Below are 13,174 nucleotides of genomic sequence, written 5' to 3'. Positions count from 1 at the left end.
TTTCTCCTGTTACTGGCCTGCTCTCGAATACCCCCTACTTCAGTGGGGTTTTTCCCTGTAAGGATTATGTTTTAAGTGTAATTCCAGGAACCGGGCAAGGAGCTGGCAGGAGACTTTGCTTCCTAGGTATTCTTGGACAGTATATGAGAACTTCACAGCCTTAACAACCCTTGGAATCTACGCCGCTCGGTGCTCTGGTTATCCCTGCCTTTCAAAAAACGTGAAACCATTCTCCAACCATGCTGCATTTGCTGGCTGAAAGCATGTGCCAGCCCCTGTAAGAGGAAAAAAAAAAAAGGTAAATTCCCACAGATAGCGTCACCGTGAACCTCGCTACCGGGCAGCAGGGCTTTCATTTCAGTGTTAGCACAGTGTAATACGCTAATGTGCTCGTTTGTGTGAGCCCTTCTAAGCTGAAGCCTAGGTGTCCAGACTTCAGCAGGGGGTCCACGCGCTCAAAGGATGCTTCTGTTAGCTACCCCTAGCTGTTGAGTTTTCTTCAAGTGGATAGAAGAATATTACGTTGCCTCTTAACGCCTCATTGATTCTCATTTCAGCTCCCAAGATAATGTCTGGAGTATAAATGCAAACTCCTAGTAGTTAAAAAGCACGTGTGTTGTGGCTGACTCTTAGCTGAATTCATAATTCTCCAGTTGAAAGTTTAAGACTCCAACCACTGATTACACATGAAAACAGTGAAAACAACTACATGTGACTGTTAGCACTGCAGAATAGCTCCTATTAGCACACCAGGAATGCACTTGTGTGACTGACTTTACTCACCTGATACAGATACTAAACCCTGTGTTCCATCTTTCCTGGTCACAAGGAAATAGAGCAAGCGGTAAAAAGTAGGAATCGCTGCCACGTGATCTGTTGATGAATCATTTCAAACAAAAAAAGCAATTTTAAACAAAAGTTTTAAGAGCTGTACCCACCGGCCACCTCTACAAAGCACTGAAATGGTTTAATTAAATTAATAAAAAAAGGTGGTAGTCCCTGAATGTTGCGTAGTGGGAGAAGTTTGTTTACACAGCCTGAACATAACTCCATAGGATGGGAGGGGAGGCGGGGGTGAGATGGGAGTGTCGGAATTTAAAGCAGTGTTCTAAGTATGCAAAATGTTTACTATGTATGTAAATGGGATTCTTATTAGTGACAGATCATGTGCAGATTGACAATATTTCAATTTATTTTTGAATGGCAATATAGATTGTCAAGGTTGTGTATAATTATAATAAATATATAAACTGCTACTTGAACCATAAATGACCACCCAAGACCTCATTTTTACACCGGTGCTCTTAAAAGATGCTCTGAAGCCACGGATCGATTCAACGTGTGTTTGCCCAAAAGACCCCTGGTAAGGAATAAGTGGGTTTGGTGGCTCACCCTGTCCTGCTGGCGGTGGCAGGGCTGGCTTCTCGTGCTTCTCCATCCCAGGCATCTGCAGTCTCTCTCCTGCTGACACATGGCACCGGGTGAATTACCTGTGACGGCTCCACCTGCCACAGCCCAAACACGGTACGGGTTTGCCTTGGGGGAACTCCACTTGTTTTCACACCTGCAGTCACATTTGTCCATCTGGATAAGCACACATTGCCAAATTTAAAGTAATTCCTCTCACAAATTAGTTATTGCAACATACAAACGCGTTCAAAGTAGATTTCCTGGCATCTTGAACTGCTTGGGGAAGCTGCTGGCTTTGGGCATTGCTGGTGCTTGGAGAAGATAGCGAAGCGCAGCAGTAAAGCAGCTGTCCGTGGACTTGCTCCAGGAGTTCCTTCATGTCTCAGCAGCGCAATGGGATTCCCTCCAGCCTCCACCGGTACGCGAGGGCCGTAGACCATCTGCATAACCATATCAAACTGCAACATGGCTCAGCATGTCCATATCCGTCTTCCTCAATGCGCTTTAAAAAGCTTCACAAAGTCTGCATTTCTTCCAGCCTTTGCACACCTGGATCTCAATCAAGTCTAATGAAGTATTTAAACTATACCATTAATTTCACAGGCAAGGTTTGGGATTTAGGGGTGGGGAAAGGTCCTGCCAATAAAAAAAATACATACACGCCTATATGCACGTATATACATCTATATGTGCACATGTAAAGCTGTACAATCTGAAAATGAACTCCATGTGTCAGTATAGGGGAAAATACTGCCCCTGACCTACGTTGCCATCTGAGCATCTCTGATTGCTACATCAGCCGGTTCACGCTCCAGTATTTACCAGCTGTGCAAGGACACTCACCCTCAAGAAACTTACTGCACTGTTCCGCTGCAAATGAGGAAAACCAATTATTCCAGCAAAATTAAGTGAACCTGAAAAGTTTAAGGTAGCCAGCTGAAACTCTTAATTAAAGACATAGCCATGATGTCATACTAATGGTATTTGCATCAAAACACTGAAACACATTTGGTAGATTTCACATTTTGTCTCAAATCTGGCATTGTGACGTCCTCACGCTATCCCAACAGGCAGGTGCAGTGCAGTTTCAGGCAGAAAAGAGCCGCTTGCGGAATAAAAACAATCTACTCCCAGGGACCATGTTTGTCACTGAGCTGAAACAAGAGTGTCCCAGTGATGGTTACCATGACTGCAAGTAAATAATATCCTTTACTTTCTCAGATTAACCCTGTCTTACCTTCTTTATTCTCCCTACAAATATGTGTGCTCTTCCTTTTGTAAGAAGTTACTTGGATTTGTCAATATTGCTGAAGCACTTTCAATCACAAAGGGCACTTTCTATAGCGAATACAGCATTTAAAAACTACAAGTCAAGAATATTTTACTTGCAAATTTCTCCAGAATGTACTTGAACATATACATATATTCAAGGAGACGTACCTGGTGGGAGAAGATTCAGCAGAGAAAGAAAATACTCCACTACCCGTTGGACACAACTAACAGCTCCCCAAAACACAGCAAATCAGATGTGAGAGCTCTGGAGATCCCGGTTTCTCTCTCGTATGTTTTTTCTCTGAGCACTGAACTTGGATAACTCTTCAGTAGAAATGTATTCTCAGCCAAGACAGCAGAAAAAGAAAAGGTAAGAAACCCTGCCTGCCCTACCGCGCATCCCCGACGCTGCCGCCTTCACGTGCCTGCCTCCGTGGCTCCTGTTGGCACTAGCGGGCAATAGAAGCACCCGGAATTGTGTCACCAGTGGTTCTGTCTCCCAAGGCTACATTTTATACAAGCATATTTTGAATCCAGCTGGGAAATAAAGAAAAACACACCATCTGACCAAAAGGATTTTTAGAAGTACTAGATTATGGACGTGGGTTCCTAAATAACTTCACAACCGTACGTCCTTTCTGTTGCCACCTCTTGCCTGAGCACTCACCAAACAGCAGTTTCTTTGCCCTAATTTATGTGCTACAGTAATAATATTAAACCCAGAAGTTTAAAGAAGAGGAATTAAAGCAATAGACCACACCAGCCTGGCAATTTTCAAGGACAATAGTCTAACTCCACAGCAGTTCCATGTCTCCCTTCAGAGGAAGGCATTACGAGCAATTAACCAGCCACAGAAAAGACAAAATCCCCCAGCTATCAGAAGACTCAGATTTTACAAGATCAGGCCTGTAAATATGCTGGGGCTTCCCACAGCAGGGGTAGCAGTAGCAGGACACCCAGGAACAAACACTGCAGTGGAATTTGCTCCACAAGGGCCAGCAGTTCCCGAAGTTTGGCCTGTGCAAACATTTCCCCCGACGCCCCAGACCCTCATGTGCTGAGGAGGATAAAGTAAGGCCATGAGCTTTCTCCAAGAAGCACCCACAAAAACAAGAACGACAGGGGCACTGGGCTCAGTTTAACACAAGTATTTTATGCTTTTGGGTCAGCAGCTATTCTGTCTGTAACGTGAACACCAGTTTCTAAGGAAGGTGGTGGCAGGGACATTTGTTTGCCTGTTTTAAGGTGCCTTGAAGACTTTCACCTTGAATTTAACCTTGAACTTGAGACAATTTAGTCTTGAATTTCAGACTGTAGCCATCCTCAACACCAGGAAGGCAAGGCACCTGCATAAAAATCCTAGGCCAGAGCTTCTGAGTTCCTTCTGTAGAGCACGGCAGCAGCCAGCACAAGAGCTACTCTTGGAAACTAAAATGATAAGGCAAGTTCACAAACACCTGATAAAACTGAACAGGCTGGCATCTCTGGGCTTCGATTTACAGTAAATTTAAATTTACAGTGGAGGAAGTATTCCGTGTCAAACAGAAAAAGGCAGAGAGCCCGTAAGAAATACACCTGCTCCCTTCCCCACAAAGAGCTGCAGTTCCTGTCCAGGCAACCCACCACATCCAGGCACATGTGTAGTTACTCCTTTGCTTGCTGTAATGAAAAAAACAAAAAAACCCAAACCCAAACCAACAGCGTTTTCCTCTAGAGAACTGCTTCCATAAAGAAACACAGGACTTTCTCGCAGGTAACGAGTGATAGGACAAGAGGAAACTGCCTCAAAGTTGTGCCAGGGGAGGTTTAGCTCAGGAAAAAATTCTTCACCGGGAAGGTTGTGAAGCACTGGAATGGGCTGCCCAAGGAAGCTTTATTTCCTCAGTGACAGCAGGAGCTTGAATTCAAGTAAAATCCAAACTCCCTCCTCTTATGAAAGCGCTATTCCTAAACAATCTCTCATTTACAAAAGACCTTCAGTGACTTCTCTCTCCAGCATTTTCATAATTCTACTTTTGACCAGCACTGTTGACCCAAACAACCTTCAATTCCCCAGAAAAGAGCCAGAGGCAAGAGGATATTCTACTTATTTGACAAACACGTTTGGAGAAAGAAACAAAAATAAAAATGCCAAACAAAACCCCAAACCTCAAAGACTTAAAAACTTAAAGAAGCAAAGGGTGGAGCAGGAAAATACAAAGTCCCAGCATTTACAAGCAGAGAAATAAATACCTAGAAACAAAAGTACAGTACATTTTCCTCTCTTTTGAGTATAAAACCAAAAAGGAGAGTAAATGCAAATTTCTATTTGTCTCAAACACTTTCAGTAAGTCAACAGATAAAATGTAATAAACCAACCCCATTTCTACTTACACTTTCCGGAACAGGACCACACATTAAAATCAAGTAGAAGATATGACCGAAGAGAGTCTAAGACCTCTGAACACGCTCCATATAGGCAGCCAAAACTACTGCAATTACCAGAGAAAAGGCTTTCAGAAAAAGTTTGCAGACACTGCAGATAACTCCACACATGCAGAATTAGGTAGGAGCAAAGAGGACTTTTCATAGCTCAGTATGTTTTCCAAACAACTTTTTTAATACACTGATTTAAATAAGAAAACACAGAAACACATTTTTCCTAACTTTCCTTACCTAAACCTTGTAGAACTACCTCAGAGGGAGCTAACATCTGCTGCTTCTTGTGACTTCCTAAATTCTTCTCAGGTTTTTCCCAGTAGGTAATGGCTTTACAGATGTGTAAATAAATGCGTAAATATCCTTACAAATGAAAAAGAACCCAAACATGCAGTTTGACTTCCAGATCAACGAGGCTGTTACGTAGCCAACAATTGCCAAAGAGGAGCTTTGTAGTTACAAGGCACATAAATCTGACATGGAGGTCACTGACCAGTTCTGCGAAGATTTACCATGATCCTCACCTGAACACAGTGCGATTAATCCTACCAATGTAAGAAGCGCTGCTTGCGACAAACGGAACGGAGCACAGGTATGACTCTCCACCAGATCTGAGCCTAGGACTCCGATGAAGAGGTGTCATGCAGCTTGCTGCCCTGGCTTTCCAGAACAGAACTGGATTTTAGGGCTTTGTATGCCAACGTCCCTCACTTCAGTCCCAACACAGCTTTTGGCCTTCAGTTCTGAGCCCCTTCCTAGGCACCTGCGCTCTGAGCTCTCTTTTCAGGCGTTAGGAACAAATGGGTATACGTGAAAATATGGATTCTGTCTTTTCTTATGTCTCGCGCAGGTAACAGTTGGTCAAGTCCCAGCAGACGCTTCAGAAAGAGGCAGATGTTAGTCACTCATCAGTTTAGGCACAGGCACGAGAACTGCAGCCATTAATATTTCTGTTCTTCAGACAGTCAGAGAAATATCATTCGCTCCATGAATAAGGCAGTCTTTGAACTCAGTGGAGTCATCTCAAATAAAACACATCAGAAGCAAAACACAAAACGTTTGACTTGGGAAGCTTCGTCCCTCAAAAACCTTCAAGTGACGCTGCACAGGAGATACAAGCCCAACCCTGCAATTTTTTCTCTTCCACACAGACCTTTCTGTCTATACAGGTGTTTTTAAAGGACAGAGAATGTTATTGGACTGGTTTTGCCACCAAAAAGGCAAGCTGAAGTTGGCTATAAGATTAAAAAAAAAAAAAAACAACAAACAAAAACCAAACAAAAAACCAAACCCCAAACAATAAAAAAATTGTTTTCAGCTAAGATCTCCAAACTTGTCTACCGGAGCTTGTTTTCCATTCGTGCAATGGAAGCACAGATTTCCTACCCTGCAGTTCCAGCTGCCAGGACGCTCCCCATCGCAGTTTCCAGGGGAAGGCACCGCTCCAGGACGGAGGCACAGGCACGCTGCGTCTTCTCCACCCGCTCTGACTTCAGCCCTGAGCTAGCGATGGGGCTGCTCCAGCTCCGCCGGCCCCAGACAGTGCTGCGTCCGCACAGCCGAGGCTGGGGATCTGCCAACCAAACGGCACTGTGTCGGGAGATTTAGTTCCTTTCTAAATTAGGCAGAATCGGTGGGTTTAGAAATCACAGCTTTCCATTTCGAAACCCAAAAGTCCACATTAAGACTTCAGATATTCAACAGGGATTTTATTTGACCTGGTCTATCACGGGAAAGTTTCATTTTCTTCCATATTACAGGAAGTACGAAATACATATTTATAAATATAATTTGACAGGTAGAAGTAGAAAATGTATCTAAATTCACTGACTTGCCATGACTATGGAAATTTTTAAAATAATTTTCCTACAACTTTAAATGTCAGAAATACAGTATTTGCATTCGCCTTTGCTCACAAGGAAATAAACAACCACAGTCCAATTTGCTAAATTACCATGACAGTGCTTTTTCAAGACAAATTAACCAAACTCAGACAACAGAAACTGATTTTTCAATTAACTTCTTGCTACACCATCTTGGTGATATAACAAGCCATTAGAGAAGTATTTTGTCTTGCTTTCCTTTAGTATCATGTCAGGAAAAACACCACAACCACCCGTTTGCCACAAAAAGGGCACTGAGAAATGTCATTTGTCTTAATTTGCTAAACTGCTGATATAAATCCTTTGTAAACAACTGGACAAATGCATAAATTACATTTACTATGCTCGGGTGACATTTTGTTTTTATGGATAATATCAATAAACTGATTTTCAAAGCCAAAGGGGCAGACATGTGCCCTGATGGTGACATATGAACTGAAAAAAAGGAAAAAGATATATTAGTATTTCAGTCAGGCATACTACAATGTAATTGACATTTTGTTAAGGAAGCTTTTAGATCTTATACTACATCCTTAATTATGCTCTTCTAATCTACCTGAATGACCTTAGCAGATAGCACTACCCAAGGGATTCAGCTTCTTTGCAAATCCAGCTGCTCGCTTGGTAACTAAGTGCTAGTTACAACCAGAAATTTATAAAAATAGTTTCAAAGGCAGTCAATCAGAATTTCTGACATAACAGCCTAGGGAAATACCAAATAGATTTTTATTTAAATTGGGTTTTAGCTGTAGGTATCCAAATAGGAGTGTTGCTGCACAGAAAAATCTGTTTTCTAATTTTAAATTTGTATCGCTTTACAAGGCAGAACACCACTCGTAAAGGGACACAATGCAAGCGCTAACCCAGTATCTGCACTGATTTGAAACTCCTTCATCTGTGTTGTGATAATATTATTTTCACTTTGGTGTGAGGAATTCTTTTCATTGATAAAAGCAAGGTTTGTGAAGACTTTAATTAAATTGTGATGAATTTAATGATAATTCTAGACAAAGCTAGGTCTTAAGAAACAGTTCAAATACTGAGACCACCCTTTCTCACAAAATTTATTTTGACTTTCAAAAGTTTGCTCTATTAGGAACTATCATTTAGGGGTCACAAGTGCTGTACAATCAAAAGAATCACAGAAAATTTAGAGGTTATCAAGTCAACTTAAGGGCATCAAGACAAAAATAAAAAAGGTATACTTGTCCTAGCAAGTGTGTGTTTTGCTTCTCTTGAAAATGACAGACTTCATAATCTCAGGAGATATACTGAGGATGTATTTGCAGGTTCACAGAGAACGCAGACAAAAAACAACCAACCAACCAACCAACGAAAGGCTTTTAATGATGTTTTCTTGTTAAATGGATTTTATAGCTGCGACAAATTTTCAATCTGGCTGTGAACAAGTCTCCTTTTTGGCAAGAACTATGTAGACCAAATTCTGCAGGGAAAATATCAATATGCACATGCAAAACACCGAGCACTGTTGAACCTAGAACCCATCTAGTATCTGTTCTTTACTGTTGTACAGTTAAAGACTAGAAATGTCGTCTCATTTTCAAAAGATATGCAGATATACACGTAAGGCATTTGATTGCCATTGAGAAGTTTGATGAACAAGGAAGAAAGGGGAAACACTACCACACTGTAAATCACAACTAACAATAATTGCTTTTGCAATTGTGTTTGCTCTACAGTGATGACACCAAGATCATTCCATAGTCGATGTATCTATCACATACTGATATCCACTGATGTACGGAGTTATAAAGAAGGCTGCAAACCGGTAAGTTTAGTCAAGAGCAGGGAAGTCAAATCAGGAATAGATGACTTCCAAATACAGAAGACTAACATACTGAAAGGCCGATGAAGAACATACAGCGAACTTCCAGAGAAGACAATATAAAAGCTGCTTTCACGCTGATTCATGTCCCGCTTAAGAACACGGCGCTATCTGGTATGATGTTCCATACAGCAACAAATATGGCAGACTCTTACAACCAAGGCATCAGCTAAATCATCAAAACATTATCAACGACCTCATTGTTTCCGTAACAATATAGGCATGATGTCAGCCTGGCTCTAGCGGTACATCAGTGAGTAACCTCACACTTGGTATCTACAGAGAACAGGACTCAAATATACCATATGAAGTTACAAATACCGTAACGTCACTAAGACGTACAAAAGATACAAGGTGAAAAAAGCTCATGCTGGCATAAATGGTGAAATTCCATTGAGTTAATCTCACCGGACTACCAAATGCTGGCACTGGAGTCCAACACAATTAGCAAAAACAGAATAGCCACCTGGCTGTGACAGCATTTATATAAGCAACATCATATTCCTGTAACATAGACTGCGGGACATTGCTGCCGGGCCAGTAACTTGATAGGAGAGTTCAAAGTTGGAATGTCCATAAAAATGTATTCGACATTGAAACAAAGCCTTATGACATACCAAGGATTTTACTCAAACCAGAATATATTTAATAACTAGTATTTTAGAAAGAATCATTCTTAGCACAAACTATTTTTCTTCCACTTACATTAGAAATAACGCCACCCACACTCCTCGGCTAAGGAGGAAGCACATCAATTTTACAGATGAGTAAACTAAATCACATGGCTGACAAGTTTGACTTGCTTCTTAAAGATACGGATTTAAATAAAAAAATACCCTTCTCTGAAATAGGTGGATTTTTCACTAGCATAAGAATATTTCTCATAGATGAGAAAATAATTTTTTTCTAGATTGGCATGACAGTGGCAGGGTCAGTTACAGGATGAAGAAGTTTTCAGTTTATTTTTCTGTCTGAAACAGACGTTCCCTCTGAAGAACTCACCATCAGACAGAGGAATGAGAATCGCAGCCCTTTCCTGTGTGAGGTAAAGCATCAAAAATTACACAGGTCTTAAGATACTTGTTCAACTCCCAGTCTCTCACAACTCAAACATTCTGACATTTAAATTCATGTATTTACTCTGAGCATGTTTCAGAGAGAAATGTCATTCTCCTGAGCAGCCACGTGTGATATCTGAAGCGGGGAAAGGTTTTTTTGAAAAAAATAAGCTTAGGCTGCTGAAAGGAAAAACAGAGGGTGTAACGCACTGTAGCAACACCATTGTTTGTCAGCCTTGAGCAATAAAGTATCATGGGCATAAACAGGCCATGGAAAGTTCTCAAGGAAAACCAGTCTGGTCTCTTAATGGTAGGGCAGAGTATCAGGGAGGAGAACCAAGAGCTCAATAATTAAAGCTGGGCATAGGATTTTCTTTAAGAAAGCTAAGCCTACATACTGCGTTGTGTACCTCCAAAACTCAACCACACCGTAAAGAGACCCCTTCCAACTTTAAACTGCCTTCTTCAAGTACCACTGCAGCCACAGCAGCACAGTGCTCAACACAGGCTTATTAATCCCCAAACACAGGCCCAAGCTCAGGCTTAAGTAAAAAGTGGGCACACATTGTTGTAAAAGAAGTGGTGCATATGTGAAGCCAAAGTATTCCTGAGACTGGAACATGCAGGAAAAAAAAAAACTATCGGACAGTATGTGAATTTTACTGGTGAAAGAAGTCCGTTATTCTGTTTTTCCTCCTATTTGCTATGAGTAAGGCTATTTATTATTGAGCTGGAAACCTCACAGAAGCAACGCACCTTCACAGGTTTTGAAAATTTTAACCCCCAACCTGGGAATCAACTTGAACCTTTGTACAAAGCAATACAATTTACCTAATTTCAGGGGAACTTCAGCTGCTTATGTTTAGAGATGAAAATAGTCTATTACAGTTTCTGCCCTTGGAAAGCGCTGCCCCGATTGCTTCAGAGGAGTTGCAGGGTTTAAGCAGGCACTTCAAATTTATTTTCAGTCAAGATAGTGGAAAATAACCACATTCATTTAGTTGGTGATCAGTTCTATTGCTAAAACCGAGAGAAATCTTACTCTTTTTTTTTGCTAAGCCCCTCTTATCTTAGAGGAAGCTGAGGATGAAGCTGAGACCCTGCTTTAGCGGTGGGTTGGACTAGATGATCTCCAGAGGTCCCTTCCAACCCTGGCCATTCTGTGATACTGTGACGTTATAGCTGGGCAAGCCTCTGCAGTTGCATGAATGTCACCGGTGGTTTTGGATCCCAGGAATACAGCGATGGTCACTTAGATCATTTACTCACTCAGAGAACTTCTGCACTTCATATGACAAAAGGTAATACCTGATGGCTCACTGGATGATCATCAATATTCACAATATAAATAAATATACCTAATTACACTATGCTGCATAGGGCAGGCACATATGTTTCCTCCTACAATTTGGTTAGCTTTACTGCTAGGATGAAGCATAAAGACAGGGGTAAATCCATTAATTCTCTTTTGCTAGAAGAGCATAATAAACACTACATTTTATAAAGGCAGGTTAACTCTTTGTTACCCATGACATCTTAAAAGTATCTATACTTAATAAGCTGTATTTGTTTTTAACTTTTAAAGACTGCTCAGATACGAATGCTCCATTTATTATCAAAAGCATTGCTTACTATGATCCTGTCTTCCTGCATGGAGGCATTAAAGTGCAGTTCAAAATCCAGTTGTTTCCTGTTCGGTGGTCTTTTTGGATTTTATGAAACAGATGCAAACTTCATCTGCTCACAGTAAGCTCAGCGTACAGGTAAGCGCAAAGATCCGAGTTCTGAAAACAGATACAAGGACAAATGCTAATTAGAAAAAGGAATAAAATATGACATAAGACAGTAGTTAATGTCATGACTCTTGCATAATTCTGCACGGCTTGGAAACATCATTAACAAAGGAATTGTGCCTAAGGGAGCAGTCTATGTTTGCAAATAAAACTAGCTGTCAACACTGGCAGTTACACCCACTGCTGGCAACTGAATATTCAGTACGGAAGACCAAAGAAATCTCTAGCAAACATCTAAATAAACTAATATGTTAGGCAGTGTATCTGGAGGGAGGGGGGAGAAATGATGCTGGCATTGGGCAAGGATAAAAACAGCCTAGTGAATCCTCAGATACAAAACCACACTGAGCACGTTTCAGCCAACATGTTTATCTGTGGAGTTGCATCTCCAGTGTACCAGGTTACTCGGCACTCAAGAGAAAAGGTTAAGAAACACGAGATGAAAAGGTTTACAGAGCTGAAGACAAGCAGCTAAAATTCACCTGCTACAAACTGAAGGCCAGCGTCACCTTTGAATATTGGGATGCTCAAAACAGAATTTGTAAACTAAAGACTTTACATGAATAAAATGCATTTGCAATAACTTGATGTTGCAGTATTCCTCTGAGGGCATTTTGGCAGGCTGAATTAAGCATAGATAAAGTCTGAGGTGGAATATCCCTTGCATAAGCCAAAAATGCAGAGGTGTTTTGTTTTGTTTTTCCCAGATTATCTTCTGAGTCATAGGAGAACACTAAATTTTTTGGACAGTTTGTAACTTAGGAAAAAAAATAAATTTACAGACACTGAAGGTGTGGATAATAACCATCAGGAGTATGTCATATGCTCCCAAAGGAGCACAGTCAAGAGTAAAAACTTTTAGTGAATTTGCTCCAAACTTCAGTATAATCAAGATACAGAGGTTTTGTTCTCATGAATTTTGGCATGGTGCCTTTTAAGATAAAGCACGAAAGTGGCAAGACCTTTTTATGCTCCTCTGTAAGACGTACTTATTGCAATTATTACATTACTACGTTTAACATAAAAAGCACTATGTGAAGACTGCAGACCACTGTAAACAGCAAACATCCAGTAAGTATGTTCCAAAATTCACAAACCAACCGCTGAAATGCCAGACTGAAACAAGCATCCAGTAATGAATTGTTACTGACAGAAACTTTGCTTTTCGCCACTCAAGTTTTCATCAGACAGATAATTCTAAATAACAAGAGCAAGGTTTCTCATCTCTGAAAGCAAAGCTCAGCTCTCTTACTGAAAGGTTAACGCAGAAAGCATTTGTGTGGGTGGGCAGCAAAACAAATTTTTAATTTGATAAAATTTTATATTCTTTGTAGAAACACAGTTCAGTGAAAGAGAGGCATCCAAGCTTCATGATCATGTACTTGAATAAAATAAATGAATAAAAAATACACAATAAAAAGCATTGCAAACATAAACTGGATTGGACTCAATTTTATGTTTTGAGTAAATCAGTCCTTCCCTGCCCAATTTTTC

General features: G+C 40.8%; 1 long non-coding RNA gene across 3 annotated transcripts in view; it reads right to left on the bottom strand.

Moving 5' to 3' along the window:
* Positions 1-918: 918 nt before the first annotated feature.
* Positions 919-13,174, bottom strand: part of LOC119152640 — a 30,607-nt gene continuing 18,351 nt past the window's right edge. The window contains exons 3-4 of one of the 3 annotated variants that reach the window (XR_005105834.1): positions 2,851-11,671; positions 919-2,046 (exon numbers count right to left, since the gene is read on the bottom strand). This is a non-coding gene — a long non-coding RNA (uncharacterized LOC119152640). Of the gene's footprint in view, positions 11,672-13,174 lie in introns of all 3 variants that reach the window. The other 2 variants (XR_005105833.1, XR_005105831.1) reach the window with 2 other exon arrangements.

This window comes from Falco rusticolus, chromosome 1 (genome assembly GCF_015220075.1).
Source record: "Falco rusticolus isolate bFalRus1 chromosome 1, bFalRus1.pri, whole genome shotgun sequence".
Taxonomy (NCBI): Eukaryota; Metazoa; Chordata; class Aves; order Falconiformes; family Falconidae; genus Falco; species Falco rusticolus.
The sequence above is the reverse complement of the archived record's forward strand: the minus strand, read 5'-3'. Positions and strand labels throughout refer to the sequence as shown.